Here is a 15,241-nt window from a genome sequence, read left to right as displayed (position 1 = left end):
GATGTGGAGGGCGGTGTCAGGACCATCAGGAAGCCAGATTCAAACCTGGAAGTGGCAGTAACTATTGGAAGTCAGACTACAGTGCACAGACACTCCCCCACCCCCAATCTTAACACTTTCTCTCCAAATATGGAACTGCTGGAAAATACAAATAAAACAAAACATAAAAGCAACAATATTTTTTAATCAATGAAAGGAGACATCTTATTATTCATCCCCACACAGGAAGTTTGAAAAGAGTCAGTACTTCTGGCCACCTGTGCTGATACCCCTTCCTCTACCTACTCCCCAGACAATGGCCTATGTCCCTAACTTTAAACTCCACAAAGAGGAAATAACAGTACATGTATAACAGTTATTTGTTGGACTGACACACACATTTCTTAGACAATTTTAAGGACAATCTAATTTATTCATAAATACGGTAAATAATGAAGGGTCTCCTTTCTTTCAAAACAATCTCCCAATGGGAGAGGTAGAGATCTGTCTTATTTTTTATATCAAAATCCCTATGACATAGAGGTTCACTGGAAATAGTTTGTACAATGTTTTACACAAATGGATTAGCTGAGATAAACACTAAGAGGGAACTGTTTAAGCTTTAATTCTCTTATCTATCTATCTATCTATCTATCTGTCTGTCTATCTATCTATCTATATGTAAAAAAGCCTAATATGCAAAGTGTCCCCTTGGGAGTTCAAACAATTGGGAGTTAGATCGCTCGCTATGACGTGTGTTGACAACCAGGGGGAGGTGTGGAATGAAGGAAGGCCCTCGCTGGCAGCAGAGGAAGGGAGGCCCTGGCTGGGAGCCAGCAGCCACTAGGGACACTACCTGTGCACAAATTTTGTGCACTGGGCCTCTAGTACATGATAAAAAGTTTAATAATACCAAACTTTTACAGTAAGGAAAATATAAACACTGTTCCAAAATCATCAATCACATCCAAACGATTACTTCAAACTGGCTACTAAATTTATTCAATAAGTTTTAGGAACCATTTAGAAATAGCCTATTTCACAGCTTTACTTTTTAAAAGGTTTCATATATATATGGAATGTCTGTTTCCAAATACATAAACTCTCTCACTAGAACTGAGACCAAATATACAACAGATTACCCTAGTCCTGTGGTTGGCAAACTGCAGCTCGCAAGCCACATGCAGCTCTTTGCCCCCTTGAATGTGGCTCTTCCACAAAATACCACGTGCGGGCGCACGTACAGTGCAACTGAAACTTCGTGGCCCATGCGCAGAAGTCGGTTTTCGGCCTGGGCGAGTCTATTTTGAAGAAGTACTGTTGATATTTGGCTCTGTTGACTAATGAGTTTGCCGACCACTGCCCTAGTCCTATGAGACCATTAAGAGGTGCCGGAGGAAGAGAGGAGGGAGAGATTCCTTTCCTTACCTTTTTACTTGTAAGCCACAGGTGATTCTCAGGGAAACACAAACTAGCCATGTTTGTCTGCTCCACCTTCTTATCTCCCCTTCACCATTTAGTCCTACTTTCGAGGCGTCCTAGCCAAATGTGACCCTAACCCCTTCTCACCTGGCTTCATACTTGGTCAGATCTATTCACTCTCCACAAGTACTCAAAAATTTAGCATTTCTTACCTCTTCAGTCCAAATAGACAGTTAGATCTGATCAAATAATGGAATGATATCCTCTCCCCTGGGAAACTGACCTTTAGCCCATTTCACAACATTCCCTTTCCTTAGACCACATTCCATTTGCTGAGACCATTATCTTTCTCCTCTGGACTTGCCCAGGATCCAGACTGCCTAGAGAATTCCCCTCCGAAAAAGCCCGCCTAGTGTCCTTTAAAATCTCTGACTCCCTGGTCCCAAGCTGCTGGCGCCATTTTGGGGTTCAGCCCACCTGTTTCCAGATGACCTAATAAATTCATAATTATTTACCATTTTTGGCCTCATGCGTACCTCCTTTGGCGACCTTAATAGACCCTAAGTTTGAAATGGCCCAGTGTATCTAGTACAGTTTCACAACCTCAGCACTATTAAAACTGGGCCTGTCTCACATTGTAGGATTCTTAGCAGCAGCATCCTGGCCCTGTAGACACTAGAGGCCAGTAGTAACTCACACAACAGGTTGGAACAACTGAATATAACTCCAGATATTGCCAAATGCCCCAGGGCAACATCGCCCCTGGTTGGGAACCCCAGATGTAGTACAACAGCAGCCCCATGCACCCATGAAAGATGCTGTGCCATCACCCATACCATGTGTGTCTCATTTCAAAGATCTGAAAACAGTTCATTATGTTATCAGCGGTCATATCTTTTTTTTATAAGGAAAAACAAAAAAAGTAAAACCACATCCTAGTCTTGCATTGTTTAACTCTTCAGCCAAAAACAAAACAAAACCTTCCATCCCCTCGGTGTGGCTGATTTCAATGAATACGATATGGTGGCTGATTGTTGGTTCTGGTCCATTGTCAGACTGCCTGGATTCAAACCCTAACTCTGTCACTTCCCAGCTCTGGGACTTTAGTCAGGATTCCTGACTTCTCCACGACTCATCCGTACAATGTCCACAATAATAAACATCACTGCAGAGGCTTCCTAAACTGACAGGGGGGTAACAGGAAGCCTGGCATCTACTTGCTGCTGCGGTATGGCCATGGCAGAGCTAGAGGATCTGCTCCAACAGCAGAGCCGGCGGAAAGCAGCTCTGGAGGGAGTGGCAGCCTTGTTTCCTGCACACACACACTCCACCCCCCCAGCAGCCAGGCAGTCACATAAGAATGACGCCAGCGGATGTAATACAACAGAGGCCCCATGCAGAAAGCCCCAGGAGGTGTCCTCAAGTCCTTGGTTTGTGATTCCATTCGTTTCCAGGTTCCAGCTGCCATTTCCCTCAGTTTAGCTGCTAGATTTTCCTCAGGTTTTAAGATACCCTCATTTCTTTCAACCAACTTTCCCTTTACCTGTTTAGCTGATCTGGGTTTCGGTCATTTGCATCTAAAAGAGTTCTGAATAATAAGACTTCTAAGCTTCAGATGAATACATAAATCTGATGCAAAGGATAACAATATATATAAAAGAACTTTCCGATTCTATACAACTTGGTCCAAAATGCTACTGATTTATTCTAGAGGCACTATTTCAAAGTAATTGATAAATATATTTAGAACAGTAAACTGCGAGTCTTACGATCAGAATTTAGGAGGTTAAAAGCTAAAGAATTTTCTTTCAGTTTACTTTTTATTGCAATCCTTGGATTCAAACTAAATATTGTAGATATTCATTGAGTAAGCTAAGGAGAAATTTAATACATAGAAACCAAATGTAATTTACTTCCAGTGTCTGTGATATTTCTGGTGGAATTTTGTGGCAGTGAGCTCTTACGTTGCATGTTGGTTTCAACACTGGCGATGCATCTGGAGAGGAACTCGCTCTTCCTGGCCGGCGGTCTGCGGCATGTCTGAGCTCACAGTGAGCTCACAGAGGCACTAACTACAGCAGACCATTCCCCACAAAGCACTTGAAGTTTTCGTAATTAAAACAGAAGCCAAAAGAAACACAACTATACAGCTCTGCACTACAGTTAATACACTAGTTCTCTCTCTCTAGAAAGTTCCTACCAGATGTGGTTGCTTTCTTTCCTCTTTTAAACTCCAGGGCTTCCCAATGCTGTCTCCTCTGCCTGGAGGCTAGTCCCATGGCAGGCTGCTCCATCCTTCCTGGGGCCTTATCTCAAGTGCCCTCTTCAGAGAGGCTTCTCTCTGACCACCTTATCAAGGGCAGTGGCACCCCTGCCCCGTTATCTCCTACCACATCCCCCACTTACTCTTTCAGCACCCACAGCACAATCTGAATCACTCTTTTGGCATCAGTTTTCTTCAGTTCAGTTTATAAACTTAATAGTTCCAAGTGGGGGATGAGAAGGAAGCAAAACTCAACAGTGACTAGCTTCATTCTAAATCAGGATTTCTTAAACTTGGCGCTATTTACCTTTGAACCACATAGTTCTTTTCTGTGGGGTCTGCCCTGCGCATTGTAAGCTACTTAGCAGCACCCGGGATTCCTGGTTATCTCTCCCCAGCACCAGTGTGATAACCAATAACATTTCCGGATACCAGGTACTGCCAAATATCTGCTGGGGCACAAGTGTCCTCCCATTAGGAATCACTACTTTCAATGAACATCCTATTTGGTCCAGTGATCCTGCTACATACCTCCCGTCAACCTCCTCTCCCACTCTGCCAGGTGACCACTCCACAGGCTTTTTTAAATCTCCTCAAACCTCCAACAATTTACCCTCTATCCTCACATGTGTGAAATGCCTTCATTACATTTTTTACCAATAAAAGAAAGAAAAAGAAACAACCACTCTTGGTTTGAAATGCTTTGTCCACAGACCATCAATAACAAGCTAATGAACTCCATCCAGCACACTGCTCCTCTAGACCACGCATGGAAGGCTTCCCTGACCAACCCATCTGTCTCTTCCCCTCTCCCATCACCGTCACCTTCCCAAATGAATGGTCATCACACTCTAACACATAGTCACCCCTTTGGTTACCTGTCCCCACTGCCGGGTGAACCTGAAGAAGGCAGGGGCTTTGCTTTGTATTAGTGCACCATCCCCACGTCCCAGAACAGTGGTTGGCAAACTGCGGCTCGCTGGCCCTTGAGTGTGTCTCTTCCACAAAATACCGACTTCTGCGCATGGGCCACGAAGTTTCAATCACACTGTACGTGCGCGCCCGCACGTGATATTTTGTGGAAGAGGCACACTCAAGGGGCCAAAGAGTCGCATGTGGCTCACGAGCCACAGCTTACCGACCACTGTCTTAGAACAATGCCCAGGATGTTGGAAGTAGCCACAAATGTTTGTTGAATAACTGCATGATTAGAAATCCACACAGAAACAAAACTTGGTAAAATTATAGGAGTGTTCCAAGGAGGGGAGAGGAAAGACCAAAATAAATACTGACAATTGAAAACTAAGTCTTTTTTAAAAAAGCCTTAGAATTTAAAAAGAGCTCACTGCCTTCCCAATAAAATAGATGAAGACAGCCTCTGTCTTCCTTTCTGTAAAAGCCATAAACTTTGTGTACAACTATTAAGAATTTTCAAAATGTTGATTATTAGGGAAATCTGCCCTTATGTTGTATGTTCAGAAACTGTAACACACTGTAATATAATAAAATATATTTTGCACAAGCAAAAATAAAGAGCATCACTTTCCTAATTCTTCTTCCAAAGACAAACTACCAGATATACAAGAGATGCTGGAATTGCTTTGTCATATAGTCAGCCAAGCAGCTATTACAGGTTAAAAATCTGCTTTAACACTTAAAAAAAGTATCGATATTGTACTGTGAAGATAATAACAATGCCAACACAAAAAATATTACTAATAGGCAATGGTGCTTTCAGAGACTGTAATTCATCTGCTGGAACCTGCTGAAGAAATAGCCAAACTGAGCAATTACAGAAATATCACATGGCACATGCCAGAAAGCTCCTTTTGATCAATCTACTACACAGCAAATAATGCCAGGAGGTGAATGCAAAGTTGAAAGGCAGGTGGGAACTTACAGTTTTGCTATCTGGAAAGCCACTTACATAACTCCAATTCCACATTTCTAGATCTCAGGTGATTGCATAGAGCAGCAGGTACAAGCTGAAACAGTAGAAACCTCAAAAAAAATTCAAATGATACCAACAATCTCACATTAGCACATCTGCTTCTGAAAATATTCTCCTTCCCCAAACATGGCACAAAGCCTTATTGTCGAACTACTTCTATGAAGCTGCAACATCACCTTCTGAAAGCAAAGGTGGATTTAATATTGCATATGAACAGCAGAGTGACTATGAACAGGAGTGTAAAACAAAAAATGTTTTAATATGTCCAACCTTCAAAATCTGACTATTAAAATTAATAACACTATAGTCATTAAATTTTGATAAATTTCCAGATTTATTAACGTATCTGAAAAGCTTATTCTATGATGACTTTGGCCTTGGTCTTAGCTGAATATTGACTTGACTGGCCCAATGTGTATTTGGTGCACCTCTGCTACAAGTAAATCTTCCACAGAGTGCAGAGTAAATGTCCAATAACTTCATACCTGTACATAGTGGGATGCAGTGGCACCACTTTTCTGAAGGATCAGCTGGGTACACATTACTTAAAGGAGAGGCATAATCATACTTCCTTCCGAGCTTCTGAAACGGTGCAATTCACATTAGGAACATGGCAGCTGAAGGTAAATGGACTAACTTCAGGGAAGACCTTTAATACCACCAAGAGGTGAGAGCCAGAATAATGGAGATAACCACTCAAGCAAGCCTACTAGTAAAGCATTTGCAATAGCTACCTGACAATATGCTGTTGTCTCTAGTGACTACACCGCCAATGCACATCACACCTTAGCCTTCTTCCCACACCCACTTCACTTCCTTCTTTCCCCTTTCTTCTCAACAAGAGAAGTAACTAAACAGTACCTTCTGTTCTAGCACAATGACCAGTAGGCAACAAGTACTTGTTCATTAAGTGGCATAACCAAGATCTCCCTTCTTCTCTTGCTCTTCTGTTTTCTGACTTTTGTGTGGTCAGCATGCTTGAGTAGAATCTGAGCCCCCCAGGACTTCCACTCTCTCCCCACTCATGGTTCCACTGAATGTGATAAAGTGAGCAGACGTGACATCCGCTCCGGGACTCCATATTCCCCGGGGTTTTCCTCCACCTGTACCCTAGACAATCTGGGCAGGAGCTATCCAAGAACCAGAACTCTGAGAAGCAGCATGAAGATGTCCTCACTGTTGTACATGTATAAGTGAGTGCTGAGTAGTCAGAGGTGGACTGTGACTTACTTTTCTACTATCTCTCACCCCCAAACCTAACAGCAGATTGGCAGGTGAGAACAAAGAAGGTCCCTCTCTCTCTGTTTTTCAAATCCCATCAGCATTTCCTGTCAGCAAAAGACAGGCATGGCTCCAGGCTCTAGCTTCCTGTGAACTGGAGCAGCAGTGCAGGGCCTAGCCTCTTCAGAGGTCTGAGCTTCCAGACTTACGGGGTAGCCCTCCTCCTTCCTTTAGTTCCCCTGCTTTAGAAGTGGTATTTGCTTCCTGTGGTTACCATTAATATCTAAGTTACCTCAAGTGACTAAAAAAGAACTGTATATTTGGTCTTTAATCCCAGCTCCTCACCCAGAGCTCCTAATCCCCTGGAATTTCCTGGGTGACGGAGGCTCTCGTTTTAATGAGGTGACTCTTGGCAGGCCCCTAAATAGCTTCAGGACAGAGGCGCCTTGCCAGAAAGCATGATCAGAGGGAAGGAGCTTTCAGCCCCAGCTCCTGATCTCTGGGAAAGGGAGAGGACTGAAGACTGAGCTGATCACAAATGGCCAATGATTTATAATCAGTCCTGCCCACACAATGGAACCTCCAGAAAAATACTTTTTTAAAACCCTAAGTGACAGGGTTTGAAGACGGTCCAGGTTGGTAAACACATCCGAATGCTAGAAGGGTGGCACACCCCACTGCACAGAGCTCCTATGCTCAGGACACTTCCAGGCCTCACCCGATGGACCTCTCCACCGAGCTGTTCATTTGCATCCTTCATAAAAATCCCTTACAGTAAACCGGTACTAGGAAGTGAAGTGAGCTCTGGGAGCCATTATAGCAGATTACTGAACCTAAGAAGGAATCATGGGAACCCCCCAATTCACAACTGTCTGGTCACAGTGCATAGGTCTAGGACTTGTGATTGGCATCTGGAGTGGATGGCAATGTTATGGGACTGAGCCCTGAACCTGTGGGGTCAGCACTAATGCCACGAAGTCAGTGTCAGAGTCCGAGTGAATTGCAGGACAGTCAGCTAGTGTCCTGAGAGCTGGAGAACTGGCTGGGGGGGGAGGGGAGAGGAGGAGGGGGGTATCCCACACATTTGGTGTCAGAGGTGCTGTGAATACACATGCTCGGACCTCAGCATCCTCTTTTTGCTCAGGCTTCCAACGCTCATGTATATCAATCCATATGTTAAATCCCCGATTGTAAAAACCTAGCAAGGTTTCTGCTTTCCTGGCTGAAATATGACTGACACAGAGAATTCTAGAAATTAGCTGAACTTTAACCTTATCAACAGTATCTATTGTCATCAGGTACTAGTGTAGCTATTAATAAAGTGATCCGTTGATTCTCCTTCCGTGGCAAAATGGACAGGAAGAGATGCAGGAATTGGGCCTTACTGGGTGCCCAGCTGCAGAGCATCACAGTAGCACTAAAACCTCTCCATGAATCCCTAGCACGTGTCAAGATCGACATGTTATATTAGTCTAGTAACTATACGGAGTTAAGCTACTTGCCTTACAGAAATGTGACCTAAATGAACGGTGCAATGGAAATTGGGAGACTTGACTTCTAGTCCCAACTGTATCACAAAATATGTGACTTCACACAGGTCAGTTTACTTGTTAGACTGCATCTCTCACAGCTGCTGGCTGTGACGCTACATGCTACGTTGCATCTTTCCTAATGCTGACATCTAGTGGATATACTTAGAGTTAGTATTTTAAAGGGAAAAATCTTATTTAAGCTATTTTAAATAAAGACTCACTGGAATGTGCAATACATATAGTAAACTAGGAGGCCAGTATCGCCCCTTACATAGAAGTGAACCATAATAAAAGAGCATTACATCAGACTGTTGCAACATCTTTAACAGATTCAGAGATTACTAATACTAGTACTCTTCCATGCCTCTAGCCATTAAAAATTAAACCACCAATGCAAATTACTGCCTCAGTTGAAAATTTAGAACAAGAAAACAAAAAACTGCTTCCTGCTATGTCTCCCAGCAGGTACAGGCACAGGGTATGAGAAGGTCTAGTACAAAGTTCCAAGGTAACTAATTTAGGAGTGCACAGAATGGTGAGTGTCGGAAATAGGGGGGGAAAAAAAGAAAAACTCAACATTACCCATTTCACAAGAATTTATTATGAAGGTTTCCCTTGAAAAAAATATGATTCGATTATAAACAATCACCATTAAGTGCTCTACTTTCAAATGACTTAAATTTTAGACTTCAATTTTTAGAAACCAGCCAATAATAAAATGATGCACAATTAATCCAACATACCTCTTGCCCTCAAGAATCACACAAAACTTGTATTAAGCTGAAATTCACCCACTTGTTAATTTCTCCTCATTGGTACCAGTTCTCACTGGCCTCCTAGAACCAAACAAAACAATACCTGTGCCAGCTGAGAACCTATTAAATATTTGAAATACCTTACTATATATTAAACTGAGGTCAAAAGAAAGCCATCTCTATCAGACTAAATACACACACTCATACATGCAAAAAATTACAAGTAAGCTGTCTCCTGTCTAGTAATTGTGAGGATTAGCTTCTGAAAGGGAATAACGTTTAGGAGGAGTTATTTAGGAAATACTCACTATAAGGACCTTCTTAAACAGAGACTAAAGGAACTAAGGGCATAGAACCAGCTTTCCTGGAGCTGGACTATAATTACACCTTTGTAACCAAAGCATCTGGCAGAGGGCCTTGGATGCTGTAAGCACTAAACGAAAGTAAAAGTCAATGAATGAGATCTTACTGTGTGCCACATACTATGCTAAATAGTATATGCACAGGATTACCTGGTAAAATCCTCAACCATTTTATGAGGTTGGTTAGCATTACAATCCTCATTTTACATCTGAGCAACCTGAAGGTCAGAAGGATTAAACATCTTGCTTCAAATTCACTCCAGCAAATCTGGGTCCCAACAATTCTCTTAACCATTTTGCCATACTGCTTCCTAGTCATAAATGAAAATACACATAACTCATCCAAAAAGTTTTATAATATTTCAATTGTTCCTAACAGAAGTTAATTCAACACCAGTATTAAAATTTCTAAAGTAGAAATAAAATTCTGAGAGATTAAAATTTTAAGAAAAAAAAATGATGACTAGGAAAAGATGACAGAGAGTACTACGAAATGTCCTTAAAGGTTTCCCTTCCAGGTCTTTGTTTGAGCCTGGCACACTAAAGGAATTCATACAGTGACATCACAGGAGGTCACCGCCACATGTTTCCCTTGCTCCTGAACTGCAATTAAAATCATTGCCTTAAATATAACTCCTCCAGGCTCATCATAATCAAACAGATCACAAAAGCAAAATAAATTTTCTCTTCTTGGTAATCATATAGTTTTTAAGATATGTACTTGAATAACTACATTTATAAATCAGTATCTTGTATTATGCTTAAAAGACTCTAACACAGGTCATTACATTTTGATATTGCAGAAAAGATGTAATTATAACTGAATGTTTTCATTTTACCATTTTTAAAAATACTATTTTACTTCAGTTGGACAGTGGGGACAGATTCTCTGTATAAATTTAAAAAGCATACTCCATGACTATTTTCAAAGGACAAGGCTGATACCTTTCACTAAATAGCACTGTAAGCACCGATTTACCACCAATCCACCCGCAAAAAAACTAAGATTAACAAAAAATAGGAGGTATTCCAATGTTTTCCTATAGTGGAGCTTATTAATTTTAAATGGATTTTTCAAACCATTAAAAGAAATACAGAATGCACATATGACAAAGTTTTCTGAACTAAATGTTATCTAATAATATAGCTTTGAAAGCTCCACACAAGGACAATATTTATTTAAACCAAAGTTCAATTCACTTAACGACTGTGAATATTTTCACCACGTGTTTGAAGTACGAGGAAGGAAGTGAAGGGAATGAGAAAGGATACAAAATTCGAGCCCAAAATATAGGGTTCATGAAGTGACTTGAAACCATGTAGCTCAATTCTCTATAAAAGAAAGAAACTGAGGACTAGAAAAACTTGGTGACTTGGGTGAAAGCAGCAAATTAGTTTTTTGAAAGTAGGGCTTAATCCATTGACCTTGGCAATGCAGCTTTTGAGAATATCTTTAAAATATGGCATCAGGGTTGGATCACACTGATAGAACCAAAACCCACAATGTTCCCTTCAAAACAAAGATTAGTGCTATCAACCAAATTTCAATAGATCTGCCATTCCCTTTATTGGTAGTCAGCTACAAGGTGGTGAACACATTCAAATTTAGTGACACCACTCTGGGCTCTTCCTAACTTAGGCTGGCACATCGTCACTGTAGAGTTCTTACTGCAGATGTAACTGAAAAACACTGATGATGTTTTACAAGTCTTGACCTTGATGTGTGTGTTTCTGTGATAGGCAATTAGACAGACATGAGCAGAGCAAGGACCATGGACCAGGTTCAGAAGGCCACCAGGGTGGAACGCTCAGGGTGCCTAGCAATAGGCAAAACTGGGAAAACAAGGACCTTGGCCCCAGCGTAACCTTTCCTCCCCTAGCATATCGCTGGTCATGCAGTTCAGACCCCTGACCTTTCATATCATAGCTGGTCATGAGGTTTGGATCCTCCCCTGACCTTTCCTCCCCTGGCAATTTGCTAGTCATGGGGGAACCATAAAAGGGGTCACAGAATAGCTCTTCAGCACTAAGCTCCCAGGACATGAGGTTCTGACCCACATCAAATACATCTAGGCCTCAATTGTGTTTCAGCTCCAGGCCCAGAGAAGCAGCAACACCTGACAAGCCCCACAATGGCTGACATCAGGACCAGATGCATGGACTAATGAACCCCTGCCCTGGAGCAGACCAATCAGTGGAGACCAAGACCTGAAAGTCCTGCCATCTGGGAAGCTGATGAATATTCTACTGAGATCCTTCCCTGGGACCTCCCCTAAAACCCCCACCCTTAAGAGCCCTAGGGCCTTAGGGAAAAGCCACTCTCCCTCTCCCCTTTCTCTTCCCCCAGGTGCATCACCGTAATTTACCTTTCTCTCTCCTAAACTCCAAGGCCCTTCTTGTGCCTTTGTTACTTGTTCCCTGGGCCCATTTCTACTAGGCTCACTTCTACTTCTGTGACTTTCTAAATAAACTTTCTCTTATAGTTTGAGTCTGGGCTCTGAATTCTTTCTTGGCCATAACTCAAGTACTGAGATTATGGAATCAAGATCCAGTCTGACTCCACTGGTATAACCTTCTGGTGCTTGCCAACATTTCCACAACATAAGCATCAGAGCACTTAGCATCTGCATCCTCCCATGGCAACAAATGATGGCGTTTCTCTGGTTAACTGTTGGCATCTTGAACTATTTTATGTTAACACTAGAGGCCCGGTGCACAAAAATTTGTGCACTGGGGGGGGGAGGGGGGTCCCCTCAACCTGGCCTATGCCCTCTTGCAGTGTGGGACCCCTCGGAGGATGTCCACCCCAGTGGAGACCCTCCCCCCATGGAGGTTTGGCCAGCCTGGATGAGGAGCTGATGGCTGTTTTCAGGCTGGCCACACCCCCTTTAGAGTGGGGGGTCCCCACTGGGGTGCCTGGCCAGTCTGGGTGAGGGGCTGAGAGCCGTTTTCAGGCTGGCCAAGCACCCTGGCAACGTAAGCTCCCAGCCTCTCCTTTTTTTCTTTTTTATTCTGGGATTTATTTACCTTATATAATTGAAACTTTGTTGCCTTTAGCGGTGGCCTATGGAAAGCTTGGCTTCCTCCATCACCAGGGGCAACCCACTCCTGCTCGCTCCAGCTCCATGGTCACGGCTGGCTGAAAGCAGGTATCTGGGGTTTGTTTACCTTCTATAATTGAAACTTTGTTGCTTTCAGTGGAACTCAGAGCCAGGCCGCGGCAGGCAGGGAACCTTGGCCATCACCGGAGCAAGCAAGCCTCCTGCTCACTCCAGCTCCGTGGCTGCCGGCTGCCATCTTGGTTGGGTTAATTTGCATATAGTCGCTCTGACTGGCTGGTGGGCGTGGCTTAAGGCATAGCGAAAGTATGGTCAATTTGCATGTTTGTCTTTTATTAGTATAGGATGTGTAGTTCATGTTCCTGAAACTAGAATGTGTGTTCTTCAGAGGCAGGCAGACTCCAAGGCTTAAGACATCATCTACACCATTTTCCACAGAATGCTGTTTCTGTGATTATTAACCAGCAAACAGAAGTTTCTTCAAAGCTATTTCAAAAACTTCTAGCCCACACCATCAGGATATTTCTTAATGTATGGATGTGTAGTACTACTTCTTTAAGATTAGTGATACAGAACACAGAAAACTGCACTTATCAAATACGACAAAGAATTTGTCTGGCTGATTTTCACTAACAGGAGTCCTTAATCTGGGGTCCAGGAGGAGAATTCAGTGCCTGTGAATCTGGATGGGAAACTCTCACTAACCTCTAGGTCAGTGGTTCTCAACTTTCCTAATGCTGCAACCCTTTAATACAGTTCCTCATGTTGTGGTGACCCCCAACCATAAAATTATTTTCGTTGCTACTTCATAACTGTAATTTTGCTACTGTTATGAATCATAAATATCTGATATGCAGGATGTATTTTCATTGTTACAAATTGAACATAATTAAAGCATAGTGATTAATCACAAAAACAATATGTAATTATATATGTGTTTTCCGATGGTCTTAGGCGACCCCTGTGAAAGGGTCGTTCGACCCCCAAAGGGGTCTCGACCCACAGGTTGAGAACCGCTGCTCTAGGTGGAAGTTAGCAATCCTTCAAGCAAGATTCTAGGCAACAAACCAGAGTATTAGAAATACCTCTGAACTTGTCATCCACAGAAATCAGAGGTAATTTCAAATTACATTACAATTACAACTGCAAACTCATCACTATTTAAAATTACAGTATTTAGCAGAATTGTCCCCTAAGCTTATTTTCTGTCAGAAGCATAGATCTATCAAAATTTTGTATTTTTAATATTTGTTAACTATTTCAATATTATCTGGTTCCTTTTTTAATCATATGTATTTTACTTCATAAAATAACTGTCAGAATCACTATTCTGAGAAGGGATTCAGAGTTCACTGATGACCACAGAGGTCATGGTTCCAGAAACCGTGAGAGCTCCTGCACTGCGGGCCAGGGCGCAGGTGAGGGCTCCAGTCCCACAGGACCATTACAGAACTGTCACAGGGGCCTAAGAAAAGGCCAGGTACCCTCTGAAAGGAAGTATCTCTACCTATGACTAGGAGGAGCACCAGAAGAGATTTAAGCTGGTCATTTTCACTTGAACGCAAAGAGTCTGTAGAAAAATTACACTTTCAAATACCCATTGACTTGTTAGAATTAAATCAATTACAGGACTATAAATGTTTGAGTACTCAGGACCCATTTTAAAAAGGACCAAAACCAATAATTGGTAGAATTCCCATTAAGAAATATGTAAAAGTGTTCTCCCTTCTTCCAAATAAATACATAAATTAGTAAATAAACATACTAGAATTATGGCTTAGACCTTTTCTGATCAACCATATTGGTGATAGCTGAAATGACTTAAAAGGGAATTTGCAAAACAAAACACATACCTTTACTATGAAAAGCTGTAAAAAAAAAAAAAAGGTCTAATTAAATTTACATTTCCCCACTACTTCCTAGACTAAGCCAGAAACTAAACACTACAGGGTGTTATTTCCTAAAGACATTTTTTAGCAATATAATATATGTATAGAACATTTCCTTATATTACGTTTAGCTAAAGCAGTTTTTAATTTAAATCATGATGTTTGATGCATTTGAATAATCATTTCCCCCAAAGACATATTTACCTTCAGCCAGTGCTGGTGATTCTGCCCTCGTCCCTCTACCTGTTTAAAGAAAGAAAAAAGGAAGAAAGTCTAAAACATTACTATACTTTAAAACAACTTTATTTTATTAAAACTAACAATAAAATTCATGAATGCAACTACATATTACAAGTATATGCTGTGTGTGTGTGTGTGTGTGTGTGTGTGTGTGTGTCTCCTTGGATTAACTCAGCAACTATTTACAGAGGACCTACTAAGAGTAAGGCAAAATATTACACTCTGGAAAACACCAATAGTTGATAAAACACTATAGTTGTCACCCTCAAGACACTCAAAGACTAATAAGTGTACTAAGAAAAGTACACTATTCTCATTATAGTCTATGAAACAAGATAACAAGGGAAAAATCAGTAATTCTTTTTTATTCTTGTAACAGGGGCTTAAAATTATTAAAAGAGGCATCCTATATAATAAAGAGCTAATATGCTAATTAGACTGAACAGCAGAACGACCTTCCAGACAAAGCCAGGGCTGCGAGGGCCGAGCCCCCTTGCACGAATTTCGTGCATCGGACCTCTAGTATTTCTATATTCTATCACAGTTTAAGTTCCTTCCGTTTCAATGC

The 15,241-nt window shown here is 41.7% G+C and overlaps 1 protein-coding gene across 4 annotated transcripts in view; it reads right to left on the bottom strand.

Annotated features, from left to right (window-relative positions):
- The window catches only part of FAM49B (family with sequence similarity 49, member B), a 71,356-nt gene that overhangs the window by 18,751 nt on the left and 37,364 nt on the right, over positions 1–15,241 (bottom strand). For 2 of the 4 annotated variants that reach the window (XM_005872792.2, XM_005872790.2), the window contains exons 2-3: positions 14,638–14,676; positions 14,398–14,412 (exon numbers count right to left, since the gene is read on the bottom strand). The gene's annotated coding sequence lies outside the window, so the exon portion shown is untranslated. The remainder of the gene's footprint in view (positions 1–14,397; positions 14,413–14,637; positions 14,677–15,241) is intronic. The other 2 variants (XM_005872793.2, XM_005872789.2) reach the window with 1 other exon arrangement.

This window comes from Myotis brandtii, unplaced genomic scaffold (assembly GCF_000412655.1).
Source record: "Myotis brandtii unplaced genomic scaffold, ASM41265v1 scaffold390, whole genome shotgun sequence".
In the NCBI taxonomy this organism is placed as follows: Eukaryota; Metazoa; Chordata; class Mammalia; order Chiroptera; family Vespertilionidae; genus Myotis; species Myotis brandtii.
The sequence above is the reverse complement of the archived record's forward strand: the minus strand, read 5'-3'. Positions and strand labels throughout refer to the sequence as shown.